Raw genomic sequence first — 13,769 nt, 5'->3', positions numbered from 1 at the left:
TGGAGCAACTAAACTCTCATACCGCAACCAGAGAGTCTGTGTGGCTCAATGAAAGTTCCCACATGATACAACGAAGATTCTGCGTGCTGCAACTCAGACCCAGTGCAGCCAAATAAATAAATTTGTACCCTGTAGCCTGTCAGGCTTCTCTGTCCATGGGATTCTCCAGGTAAGAATACTAGAGTGGGTTGCCATTTCCTTCTCCAGAGGATCTTCCCAACCCAGGAATCGAACCCAGGTCTCCTGCATTGCAGGCAGATTTTTTTTTTACCAAGTGAGCTACAAGGGAAGCCCTTAAATACATAAATATTTAAAAACAAATAAATAAATAATGACAGTAACAGATTATATTCCATTGAATAGAATAGGAATCCAGCAGTCCACACTACTTGTCAATAGACAAATGAGTAAACACACAGGCAGAAGGCCAACTAACAAGTTTAAAAAGAGTGGTTGAATTAGAAAATTACCACTTGTCAGTCATTATAATGATTTTTAACTGAGGCAGGAAACATCGACTGATGCTAAAACTGGAAGGTGAAAGTTGGATGAGAACAGGATATTTACACAGCCTCAAATTTCCTTCCCACAAAATAATGATTAATTATGAGGAAAAAGAGTAGTAACCTTTCCATCAGACACTATTTTTTTTAATATTTCATTTGTGTTTATTACTCTTAACAAATACATTATTGCAAAGAAAATATATCATAAAAACATTCATTTAAAATAAGCACCATTTTCATAATACACAAGTTTGTTTTTAAAAAACACATTACTGAGGAAAGTTTTATGTTCTCTATTTATTTTATTTTATTTTATTTAACTTTACAATATTGTATTGGTTTTGCCATATATCAAAATGAATCTGCCACAGGTATACATGTGTTCCCCATCCTGAACCCTCCTCTCTCCTCCCTCCGCATACCACACCTCTGGGTCATCCCAGTGCACCAGCCCCAAGCATCCAGTATTGTGCATCGAACCTGGACTGGCGACTTGTTTCATATATGATATTATACATATTTCAATGCTATTCTCCCAAATCATCCCACCCTCTCCCTCTGCCACAGAGTCCAAAAGACTGTTCTATATATCAGACACTATTAACGTTATTTTCAGACCAATGGCACCCCACTCCAGTACTTTTGCCTGGAAAATCCCATGGATGGAGGAGCCTGGTAGGCTGCAGTCCATGGGGTTGCTAAGAGTCAGACACGACTGAGCGACTTCGCTTTCACTTTTCACTTTCATGCATTGGAGAAGGAAATGGCAACCCACTCCAGCGTTCTTGCCTGGAGAATCCCAGGGATGGGGGAGCCTGGTGGCTGCTGTCTATGGGGTCACACAGAGTCGGACATGACTGAAGTGACTTAGCATACATCAGACCCTCTGACATGAGCTTCCTGATACGCAATAAGAAAAACACAGCATCACTTTTCTGATATCCCTGCCAAAGATGGATAATAATCTAATCATGAAAACAAAGCACCAGACACACCCAGTTGAAGAATATGCTACAAAATAACTGAGGAACCATTCTAGGTCAAAGGAAACTGAAGAGACATAACAAGACAGACACACACACAACAGCATGCGACCCCGGATTGGATCCTTTTGCTTTAAAGGACATTACTGAGACAGATGGGGTTTCCCTGGTGGCTCAGATGGTAAAGAAGCTGCCTACAATGAGGGAGACCTGAGTTTGATCCCTGAGTCGGGAAGATCTCCTGGAGAAGGGATTAGCAACCCACTCCAGTATTCTTGCCTGGAGAATTCCCTGGACAGAGGAGCCTGGTGGGCTACAGACCGTGGGTTCACAAAGAGTCAGATATGACTGAGGGACTAACTCCTTCAGTTTCACACGTTTTCATTGAGACAGACAGTCCATGAAACTTGATGTTTCTGGGTGAATAGAATATGAGAATTGCTTGTACTGTTCTTGCCATTTTTTCTGTAAGTTTGAAATTGTTTCAAAATAAAAAGTAAAAACACACACACACACACATCATAAACCAGAATAAGTTCCAGATTTATAGTCAGATGTGGGAACAGGATGGAACACTTAGATACTCAAACACTTCTTTGTGGTTAGTGGAAGAAAGAGAATCCTTTAAATGAAAGGGGAAACAAAAAGGCTTATATGGCTGTAAATATCAATATGTCTTGCCTAGGTCTTTATGGAAAGTACTTCAGCAAATAACATTTGTATTAATTAGCAAAAATATAACAGAAATGGGCTTCCCAGGTGGCAGAGTGGTAAAGAATTCTCCTGACAATGCAGGAGATGGAGGAGATGTGGGCTCAGTCTCTGGGTCAGGAAGATACCTGGGAGGAGGAAATGGCAAATCACTCCAGTATTCTTGCCTGGAAAATTCCATGGACAGAGAAGCCTGGCAGGCTACAGTCCATGGGGCTGCAAAGAGTCAGGCATGACTGAGCAATAGCACACACCCATAAATAAAATAAATAAATTGATCAAATCAAATAAAAAATTGATCAAATAAAATAAATAGATTGATCAAAAAGGAGGCAGACCTGTGTAGGTCAATGTGATTATAGTCACTATCTCACAAACAACTACATAGTGAAAAGCAAGAGTTGAAAGTGAAGAAATCACATGTAGTTCAAAATCCAATAAAATACATAGTACTGAAAAAAAAAAAAAAAGATAAATATATAGGACTGTGGGCCCAGCGCCAGAGGATATTCTCAGAATGGGCTTCAGACCTAAATTTTAACCATCTGGATTTTTCTTTTTAAGACTCATCCTACTCAACCTTTTCAAAAAGGATGAACCTTTTAATAGGAAGTCTGTGTTTCCTCATAAAGACCTAAGAAGCACGCCAAGTCCTTAGCTGAGTTAATCTCCAGAAAGCAGGCTCTGTTTTAGTATCTCAGAGCATATTGTATGGCAAGCTTATTTCACGTGGTCATGTGTCAGCATATCAATCAGGAGCCGATGGACTGGCAATGTGCATCCTAACTTTGTACTTCCGTTAAAATAAAATACGGTGTTGACTTTCCAAAGGTCTTGACTTCAGCTCTGAGAAGGAGAGCCACCGTCACTAGTCCGACTTTACAAATAAGGAGACCACGTCTAAACGAGATGAGGCACCTTTCCCAAAGTTGATGCTTATAGGTGGCAGGACTTGGGCTTAACATAGATCACTATTGCTAAATTTGCTTCGATTTCCATGATACCAGGCTCATGCACAAAAATAAAAAATCAACAGTAAGCAGTAACTCTGTGATATCAAACAGTGGTTCATATGTTATGATGTACAGCTCAAAAACCTTATTCAATTACAGCTAGTATGAAGAACTCATTTGTAACTCATTTCTTTTTTAAAAAAGCATTTTTAATTGGAGTACAGTCACTTTACAATGTTGTGTTGGTTTCTGCTGTACAACAACATAGATCATCTGTAAGTATACATATATCCCCTCCTTCTTGACCTCCCTCTCATCCATCCCCATCTCACCCCTCCAGGTTTTCATGGAGCCCCGAGCTGAGCTCTCTGGGATATGCAGTAGGTTCCCACTCGCTGTCTGTTTCACACATGGAGGTGTATATATGTCAATGCTACTCTCTCAATTTGTCCCATCTTCTCCTTCCCCCAGTTTGCCCACAAGTTCGTTCTCTATGTCTGCATCTCTGTTTCTGCCCTGCAAATAGTTCATCAGCACCATTTTTCTAGATTCCATATATATGCTTTAATGTTTTCTCTTTCTGACTTAGTTCTGTATGACAGACTCTAGGTCCGTCCACCACACTACAACTGATGCAATTCCATTCATTTTTATGGTTGAGTAATATTCCATTGTATGTATATACCACAACTTCTTTACCCATCCCTCCACTCATGGACATGTAGGTTCCTTCCACGTTCTGGCTATTGTAAATAGTGCTGCAATGAACACTGGAGTACATGTGTCTTTTTGAATTATGATTTTCTCAGGGTATATGGGCTTTCCCAGTGGCTCAGCAGTAAAGAATCTGCCTGCAATGCAGGAGCCAAAGGAGACATGGGTTAGATCCCTGGGGCAGAAAGATCCCCTGGAGGAGGGCATGGCAACCCACTCCAGTATTCTTGCCTGGAGAATCCCATGGACAGAGGAGTCTGGCAGGCTACAGTCCATAGGGTCACAAAGTGTCAGACACGGCTAAAGCGACTTAGCATGCATGCACGCACAAGAATATATGCCTAGTAGTGGGACTGTGACCAAGCAATTTCTTTAGAATGTATTCAAGGAAATAATCAGGCAATGTATGAAGACATTTCTGCATGGATATTTCTTATTTAATATTAAGAAATTGTCAACAACTTAAATGTTCACTCATATACAAGTTGAACAAGAATGCCCATAGGGGCATTCTTCAAAGCTTAAAAAAAGATTAGATAGGAAAATCTAAGGTGTCTTAATACGGATAAATATTCATAACATGGTTAATTTAAAAAGCAGGTATAGAGGATTAGTATATAATAATAACTTTTAAATACACATTAAAATTGATTTAAAAAATAAATTTAAAGCAAACCAATTAAATAAATTGTTGAAACAAACTGTTTAAAAAATCTACTGGACCAAGACGAATATATCCAGCTTCTAGTTTTGAACGTTTCAGTCAGAGAATATCCATTTTACGTTTACAAAGATTAGTCATACATACATTTTAATATAGGTCACTTAGGGTAAAAATTATGGTAATGCTCAGGATTGCTGAGACCTTAAATTTATACACACACACAAAGATCTAGTTTTGCAACTTTTCAGCCACTGGTGTTCATCTTATCTAATTAGTCCTATTTCTTTGTCTTTTAAAAATTTATATACTTACTTTATATTTAAACTGATTTGATGAGGCTTTTTTTGGGGGGGGGAGCCAGGCTCCGTGGCATGTGGGGGCTTCCCTGGTAGCTCAGCTGGTAAAGAATCCGCCTGCAATGTAGGAGACCTGGGTTTGATCCCTGGGTTGGGAAGACCCCCGGGAGAAGGGAACGACTACCTACTCCAGTTTTCTGGCCTGGAGAATTCCATGGACTGTATAGTCCAGGGGGTCACCAAGAGTCAGACACGACTTTCACTTTTGTGGCATGTGACTTCTTAACTCCCTGACCAGGGATCGAACCCATGTCCCCTGCAGTGAAGTGCATAGTCTTAACCATTAGACCGCCAACGAAGAAGTTCCAATGAGGCTTTTTTCATTAGAAGAGAAATTAATTTCTGATATATAGGAAAACATGCTGGTTTTCTTTTTTATGCTGGATATTCCTAAAAAAGAGGAGAGAGACTTAAAATGTTAACAATAAAATGTACAAAAAAAAAAAAAGAGAAATCTGGGTACAAAATGCTTTCCTTTCGATCAATCCTCCAGGCTAGAGCCCCATTTTCACTCTCACTTCCACAGTACCAGCTGCTCTCAAAGCTTTTGGGGATTCTTCAATGTAAGGCTGCTTCTCAATTTTCTCCCATCAGGCTTAGGATTTTATTTTCTTAGCTTCCCCCAATTTATTACTGTTGTTCTCTTTTATTTTCTTTATCCTTGTTAATTTACGTCTTAAATGGTAACAGCCACAGCAAGAAATCTTTTCCGTGTTTTTATTGGAGATTTTGGAACAGAGTAAACAGAAACGTGTAGGTTTCACCTGCCGTCTTCAAACAATAAAATGTGACAATCCATTTTGTCACATTTTATTGTGACACCAGGGAACTGTAGCACCGTTCCCTGGCCAGTGCTTTTAGCTGGTATTATTTTTATTAGTGTGCTTGTTCCCCTTTTATATCTGACTGCTTAGTCTGCCTCTTTTCTGGCTAGTCTTTCTCCTTGTCCTGTCTTAGCATAGATGCTTCCTAAGATTCTACTCTTCAATCTCTTATTTTTTTTAAGCTCACCTATGATTCCAATTCCCATGGCACCCAAATATACATATTAGCTCCTATCTCTTCTGGATTGCAGACCCATTTTCCAACCATCAGTGTGATCCTGACACTTGCAAACCTTCTAACCTTATAACCTTGATGTTGAACTTGATGCTCATCTAACCATACAACCAACTCTTTCCTGACATCTGTTTTCTTTTTTTCCTTTCTGGAGTTGGCATCACTAAATCCTTGAAGCCTTGAAACCTGGCTTTTAGGTCAGATGCCTTATTCTTCCTTCGCTCCTACATTCAGTCATTTGTCACATCACATAGCTTTCCTATTGGAAATGGCATTCACGTCCATCCTTTTTTCTCTGCTTGTCCATGGACCATTCACCATTCCTGTTTCCCATCTCCCACCTCACCTCACTCAAATCTATACAAGCCACTAAAGATTTCTTTCTAAAGGACAATTCTTTTTTTTTTTTTTTTAATGTATTTCTATTTATTTAATTTTTGGCCACACTGTGGGGCTTGTTGGCTTTTAGTTTTCCAACCAGGGATTGAACCCAGGCCCTTGTCAGTGAGAGCGTGGAGTTTGAACCACTAAAGTGCCAGGGAAGTCCCTCAGGCACTTCTTAACAATGACTAAATTAATGAAATCTTCAGCCTTATCCCTAATACTCACGTATAAATTCTCTACATTCTCAACAAGTTAGAGTATGGTAGGCATTTACCATGTTTATTTTAGCATTTGACTTTTGACTGTTTATGAGTCTCTAAAAGGCCAGAGACATTTGCTAATTTATTAATTTCCTGAAGCACAAATTCAAATCACAGCTATAAAATTGGTTACAAAAAAAAAAGTCACTTATCAAAAGCGTGCTTGCCAACTGCCCTGCAGCCACACCTCAATCTGGCTTTGTTGTTTTCTACTTATCATCATGTATTTAGCGAATTTTATTGAGGTTCTGAAGGCACTGCATATATTTTCTCAATTCCACTTTTCTTGTCGTGGAAAGGAAAGTACACGCCAGAAATGGCATCTGCGATATTTGCTGTTTTACAAATCTAACTCTTGGGTCGAGGGTTACCATACTGGCCCGTCCTTAAGAATGTCCAGTGCTTCCTGGTTTGCAGAGCTTGGCTTCCATTCTTCCCTGCTCCAGCGTTTTCATTTTCTATTGCTACATAAATAACCACCCCAAAAGCTAGTGGCTGAGAATAAGAATCGTTTACCTGCCCACAAGCGAAGTGAAAGTCTCTCAGTCATGTCTCTTTGTGACCCCATGGACTGTAGCCCTCCAGGCTCCTCTGTCCATGAGGTTTCCCAGGCAAGAATACTGGAGTGGGTTGCCATTTCCTTCTCCAGGGGATCTTCCCAATCCAGGGATCAAACCGAGGTCTCCTGCATTGCAGGCAGATTCTTTACCATCTGAGCCGCCAGGGAAGCCCTGCTCACAAAGGTATTTACGATTTGGGCCATGTCCTAAGACCCACATGGGTCTACTCCATGTGGTGTCAGCCACGGCATCTCACTGGAGAGCATCCACCACCAAGCCAGCTCACTCCAAAGGCTGGCTGCTGATGCTGGAAACTCAGAAGAAGCTGAGTGGGGTTGAAGGAGCATGGCTAGGGCTTAAGCTTCCTCCACATGGGCCTCTCCTGGTGACTGCTTGTGCTTTCTCATTACATGGAAGCTGGGTTTCAAAAGGGAGGAAACAGAAGATACCAGAATTTTTTTTTTAATTTATTGGAGTATAGTTGCCTTACAGTGTTGTGTCACTTTCTGCTCTACAACAAAGTGAATCATCCATACGTATACATATATCCCCTCCCTTGTGGACCTCCCAGCCCACCCCCATTGCACCCCTCTAGGGCATCATAAAGCACGGAGCTGAAGTCCCTGTTCTATTCTATACAGCAGCTTCCCACTAGCTATTTTACACATGGCAGTGAATATATGTTGGACTTCCCAGTGGTAAAGAACCTGCCTGCCAATGGAAGAGACGCAGGTTCAACCCCTGGTTTGGGAAGATCCCCTGGAGGAGGGCTTAGTTGCTCCGAGGCATAGGGGATCCTCCCAGACCAGGGACTGAACCTGTGTCTCCCACATTGGCAAGCAGATTCTTTATCACTGAGCCACCAGGAAAACCCTACCCAGAAATTTTTTATGCCTGGGTGCAGAATTGTCAGACTGTCATTTCCTCCACATACTATTGCTTGAAGTAGAAACAGGCCTTTACCTCTGGATGGCAGGAGTGGTGTGTATGTACCAAAAAGTGATGTTATTTGGGGCCATGTTTTATTTTTTTTATTTGAACTCGGGTGGCTCAGATGGTAAAGAATCTGCCTGCAATGCCAGAGACCCGGGCTTGATCCCTGGATAGGGAAGATCCCCTGGAGAAGAGAATGGCAACCCACTCTAGTATTCTTGCCCAGGAGAATCCCATAGACAGAGAAGCCTGGTGGCTACAGTCCATGGGGTTGCAGAGTCAGACACGACTGAGTGACTTTCACTTTTCAAGTCACAGTCTGAAGGCCAAACCTCACCTGTGGGCTATTTTTGTACAGCCCTGAGATAAGAATGGCTTTTAGATTTATTCAGGATCATAAAAAACAAAGAATAATACACAACAGGGATCACACATGTGACCTGCAAAGCGTAAAATATTTCCTAGTTGGCCCTATATGGGAAAAGTTTGCCAGTCCCTGGTCTAGAATATTAGTATCTAAGTCAGGTCCAAGTGCACACGTGGCTCCTTGGGTGTGTTCCTTAACAGTGGCTCCTCAGACAAAAATTTTTTTTTTATCTGAAGATCAGTGGACTTAAGAGACAAAATATCTGTCTCTCACATTTGTTGTTGTTCAGTTGCTTAATTGTGTCCTACTTTGTGACCCCTGGACTGCAGCACGCCAGGCTTCCCTGTCTTCACTGTCTCCCTGAGTTTGCTCAAGCTCCTGTCCATTGAGTCGGTAATGCCATCCAACCATCTCATTCTCTGTCACCCTCTTCTCCTCCTGCCCTCAATCTTTCCCAACATCAGGGTCTTTTCCAGTGAGTCAGCTCTTTTTATCAGGTGGCCAATGAATATTCAAGGTTGATTTCCTTTAGGATTGACTGGTTTGATCTCCTTGCTGTCCAAGGGACTCTCAAGAGTCTTCTCCAACACTATAGTTCAAAAGCATCAGTTCTTCAGCACTCAGTCTTGTTTATGGTCTAGCTTTCATATCCATACATGACTACTGGGTAAACCATAGCTTTGACTAGATGGACCTTTGTTGGCAAAGTAATGTCTCTGCTTTTTAATAGCTGTCTAGATTTGTCATAGCTTTTCTTCCAAGTATCAGCATCATTTAATTTCATGGCTGTAGTCACTGTCCGAGTGATTTTGGGGCCCAAGAAAATAAAGTCTGTCACTATTTCCATTGTTTCCCCATCTATTTGCCATGAAGTGATGGGACCAGATGCCATGATCTTATTCTTTTGAATGTTAAGCCAGCTTTTTCATGCTCCTCTTTCACTTCCATCAAGAGGCTCTTTAGTTCCTCTTTGCTTTCTGCCATAAGGGTGGTGTCATCTGCATATCTGAGGTTATTGATATTTCCTCCAGCAATTTTGAGTCCAGTTTGTGCTTCATCCAGTCTGGCATTTCGCATGATGTTCTCTGCAGAGAAGTTAAATAAACAGGGTGACAATATACAGCCTTGCCATACTCCTTTCCCAATTTGGAACCAGTCTGTTGTTCCATGTCTGGTTCTAATCGTTGCTTCTTGACCTGCACACAGGTTTCTCAGGAGGCAGGTAAGGTGGTCTGGTAGTCCCATCTCTTGAAGAATTTTCCACAGCTTGTTGTGATCTGCACAGTCAAAGGGCTTTAGTGTAGTCAATGAAGCAGAAGTGGATGTTTTTCTGGAATTCTCTTGCTTTTTCTATGATCCAACGGATGTTGGCAATTTGATCTCTGGTTCCTCTGCTTTTTCTAAATCCAGCTTGTACATCTGCAAGTTCTCGGTTCACATACTGTTGAAGCCTAGCTTGAAGGCTTTGAGCATTACTTTGTTAGCATGTGAGATGAGCACAATTGTCTCTCACATACCCAACACCTAATGGTAAGGTAGGGACAGAAACCCCATAACAAATACTCCCATTTAAACAGGGAAGAATATGAGAGGGAGGTAGATACTGGTCCCTAGCAGTTCTGAAACCCATCTGGTCAAATGATATCACTTCCTTAATTATGCCCACTCCTGATCTTTAGGAGTAATTCTCAGTGACTCTTTCATGCATCTTGAGTTATCTTCCATTTTGGAAACAGTTCATCATTGCAAATAAATAGTTTCCTCAGCCTGTCTATAATACTGAAGGTCCAGAGACCTCTTTTCAATATGAATAGTTTCTGTTTCAGTGCAAGCTATTAAATAGTAGAAATTCTTACAAAGCCAGAAGTGTCATATACTTAAAGTTACGATCATCTCTCTTTGGCCAAAACCATATTCATATTTTTTATCAAGACAGGCCCTTCTCAGGGACTTCCCTGGCAGTCCAGTGGTTAAGACCCCATACTTCTAAGATCCCACAAGGTGCAGGCAAAAAAAGAAAAGAAAGACCCCTCTCTACCTTCTCTGCCTTTGCACACTATTAAGGGACAACATCATTTAGATCCCCAGAAGCCCTGCTCTGTAGTTGAAAGGATCTATAAGGTACTACCTTAAATTTTTCTGAGATATTCTCTTCTTGTATAACAATTTACTCCAACATTTAATGGATTCAAACTGTTATATTTCACAGTTTCTGTTGGTTAGGAATCCAGGCTCTGCTTAGCCAGGTCCTCTGCCTTAAGGTCTCTCAAATGTTGTAAACCAAGATGTCAGCCAGGGCTATGATCTTGTCAACCTGATCTGTGTCAGTTTCCAATAATAAGATAACATAGACTAGTGGTTTAAACTTTTTTTTTTTTTCTTATAGTTTTGGAGGTTGGGAAGTCCAAGATCAAGGTTCCAGACAATTTAGCTTTTAATGAGGGCCCTCCTCCTGGCTTGCAGATGACCATCTGTACACTCATAGAGCAGAGGGGCCAGAAGCTCTGGTGTCTCTTCTTATCAGGGCACTGATCTGATCATACAGGCTCCTCCCTCGTGACCTCATCTAAACCTAATTACCTCCCAAAGGCTGTACATCCTAATACCATCACACTGGGGATTCAGTTCAGTTCAGTTCAGTTGCTCAGTCATGTCCAGCTCTTTGCGACTCCGTGGACTGCAGCATGCCAGGCCTCCCTGTCCATCACCAACTCCTGGAGTTTACTCAAACTCATGTCCATTGAGTCAGTGATGCCGTCCAACCATCACATCCTCTGTTGTCCCCTTTTCCTCCTACCTTCAATCTTTCCCAGCATAAGGGTCTTTTCAAATGAGTCAGTTCTTCGCATCAGGTGGCCAAAGTATTGGAGTTTCAACATTGGGGATTAGGGCTTCATAATATGAACTTAGGGGAGGATACAAACATTCAGTCTGTAATAGGTCTTAACTAAGGCTGTACTTAGGTGAATGCTTCCGGGCATACTCACATGGTTGTCAGCAGGATTCAGCTCCTCGTGGGTTGTTGGACTGAAAGCCCCAGCTCCTTGCTGACCCTTGGATGAAGGCCCCACCACTCCTTGCCACGTGTGCCTCTCTATCAGACAGCCAATATCATAGCTGCTGGTTTCGCTCAGAGGCAGCAAGTGAGAAAGCAAGAGAGAGTATGTACAACGGGAGCTGAGGTCTCTTTGTAATCTAACCTCGGAAGTGATATCCATCACTGTTGCTATGGTCTAGTCATTAAAAGCAAGTCATTATGTCCAGCCCAGGCTTCCTTGATGGCTCAGTGATAAAGAATCCGCCTGCAATGCAGGAGATATGCATTCAATCCCTGGGTGGAGAAGATCCCCTGGAGGAGGGCATGGCAATCTATTCCAGTATTCTCGCCTGGAGAAACCCAGGCACAGAGGAGCCTGGTGGGCTACAGTCCATGAGGTTGCAAAGAGTATGACACAATGGAAAAGTCTGAGAATGCATGCATGTGTGTCTAGCCCACACTCCAGGGGAAGAATTTATTATACCAGGGCTTATGTACCAGGGAGTAGGGATCACTGGGGGCCACCACAGACGCTGCCTACCACGGGAGTCTTCTAACTGCATCCTTGTGGTTTTATTTTTTTCAGGCCATGCCCTGGGTCTTAGCTGCAGTATGCAGGATCTTTGATCTTTGATCTTAGTTCCAGCCCGTGGACTCTTTAGTTGCGGCCTGTGAGATCTTGTTCCCAGACCAGGGATAGAACCTGGGCCCCCTGCATTGGGAGTCTTAGCACTGGACCATCAGGGAAGTCCCCTACATCCTTGTCTTGAACTTTACCTATGGCCAGATTTTTCTGGTAGCACCCTGTCTTTGAGCTTTACCCTGAGGCCATATTTTATTTTGAGAGTGGAGAATCTAGGAATAAAGCAGCTTTATTTCAAATCCAGTAAGTCCTGGCTTCTTTAGATTTCCCCCCGTATTCTGATTGAAAATGGAACAGTTCCTTTTTCCTTTAGCTCACCTCACTTCTCTTGCGCTAAATCAAAAACGTCTAAAAGAAACCATCCAATCCTTTTGACATTCTATCCAGGTCTAGCTAGATCCACAAGTTCATTAGGTATCTTTCACATAATAGCAGGCTAGTTTGGCTAACTGTTCTTCTAATATGTAAATGGGGTCCCCTTTTCTCTTGCCTGTAGTGACAATACTCAGTGTCCTTAGACAAAGTTCTCTGGCACTTCCCCAGTGGTCCAGTGGTTAGGACTTGGGCTTCCATGGCAGGAAGCACAGGTTCAATCCCTAGTCCGGGAACTAAGATCCTGCAAGCCACAGGGTGTGGCCAAAAAAGAAAGAAAACAAGAAGAAAAAAAAAATGCTCTTCATGAGCAGACTCCTCAAAGTTCTTCCAGCTTCTAATACATGCCCCCAAAGCCATGGCCACTTGTTTGGGGTTGGTCACTGTGAAAGCAGGATCCCATTTCTAGGTATGCAAATTATGTTCAGATATCTATTTCTGTATAACAAACCACCCTAAAACTTAAGTGTTTTCAAACAACAGTATTTGCCTTTTGGCTAAAAATTTTGCAATTGGGGAAACGACTCACTGACGACTGTTCACATCTCTTCCATGCGGTGTCAGCTGGGACAGATCAACTGGACAGGAATGTCCACTTGTGAGATAACTCACTCGTAAGTCTGGCATTTGCTCCCCACTGTCTGCTGCAAGCTCAGCTGTAAGCCAGGGACCTAATTCTCTTCCACTTGGGCCTCTTCATGTGGCTGCGTGGGCCTCCATAACTGTTGGAGGGAAGTAACTGAATCTCAGAATTGTTTTAGGAGGTAAAAATCAGGATGTTTTACAACAATGTGAATATACTTCACACCACTAAACCCCACACTTAAAAGAGGTTAAGATGGTAAATACTATGTTGTGTGTTTTTAGGCACAATTAAAAAAATAAATAATAATAATTAATAAATAAAATCAGGGGAAGGTGGTTATGGCCTGGAGGTGAATGGGGGCGGGGTGAGGGAGAGAGAAGTGCTAAGAAGGACAAAAAAAACAATCAAATGTAGTGGCTTCAAAAACATTTTTGGTCCAGCAAAGGATGTAAAAGTTAACAGACAATCGTAACACTTGTGGTAGATCCTGCAGCTTTCTGCCACGGGTGCTAACAGAGTTACGAAGCCCACGCCACGCAAACTGCCTCAAAATAGACCTTTAATGTCTGCAATTCCCAGAGAGGAACATTTAAGACATAATTATAGGTTTGGATTTCTTAAAGCAAACTTCAAAATGAACACTGCCAGAGAAACAGAGATGAGTAATGAAAACTACAGGTG

This window comes from Bos mutus, chromosome 27 (assembly GCF_027580195.1).
Source record: "Bos mutus isolate GX-2022 chromosome 27, NWIPB_WYAK_1.1, whole genome shotgun sequence".
Lineage (NCBI taxonomy): Eukaryota > Metazoa > Chordata > Mammalia > Artiodactyla > Bovidae > Bos > Bos mutus.
This window is presented reverse-complemented; position numbering follows the sequence as displayed.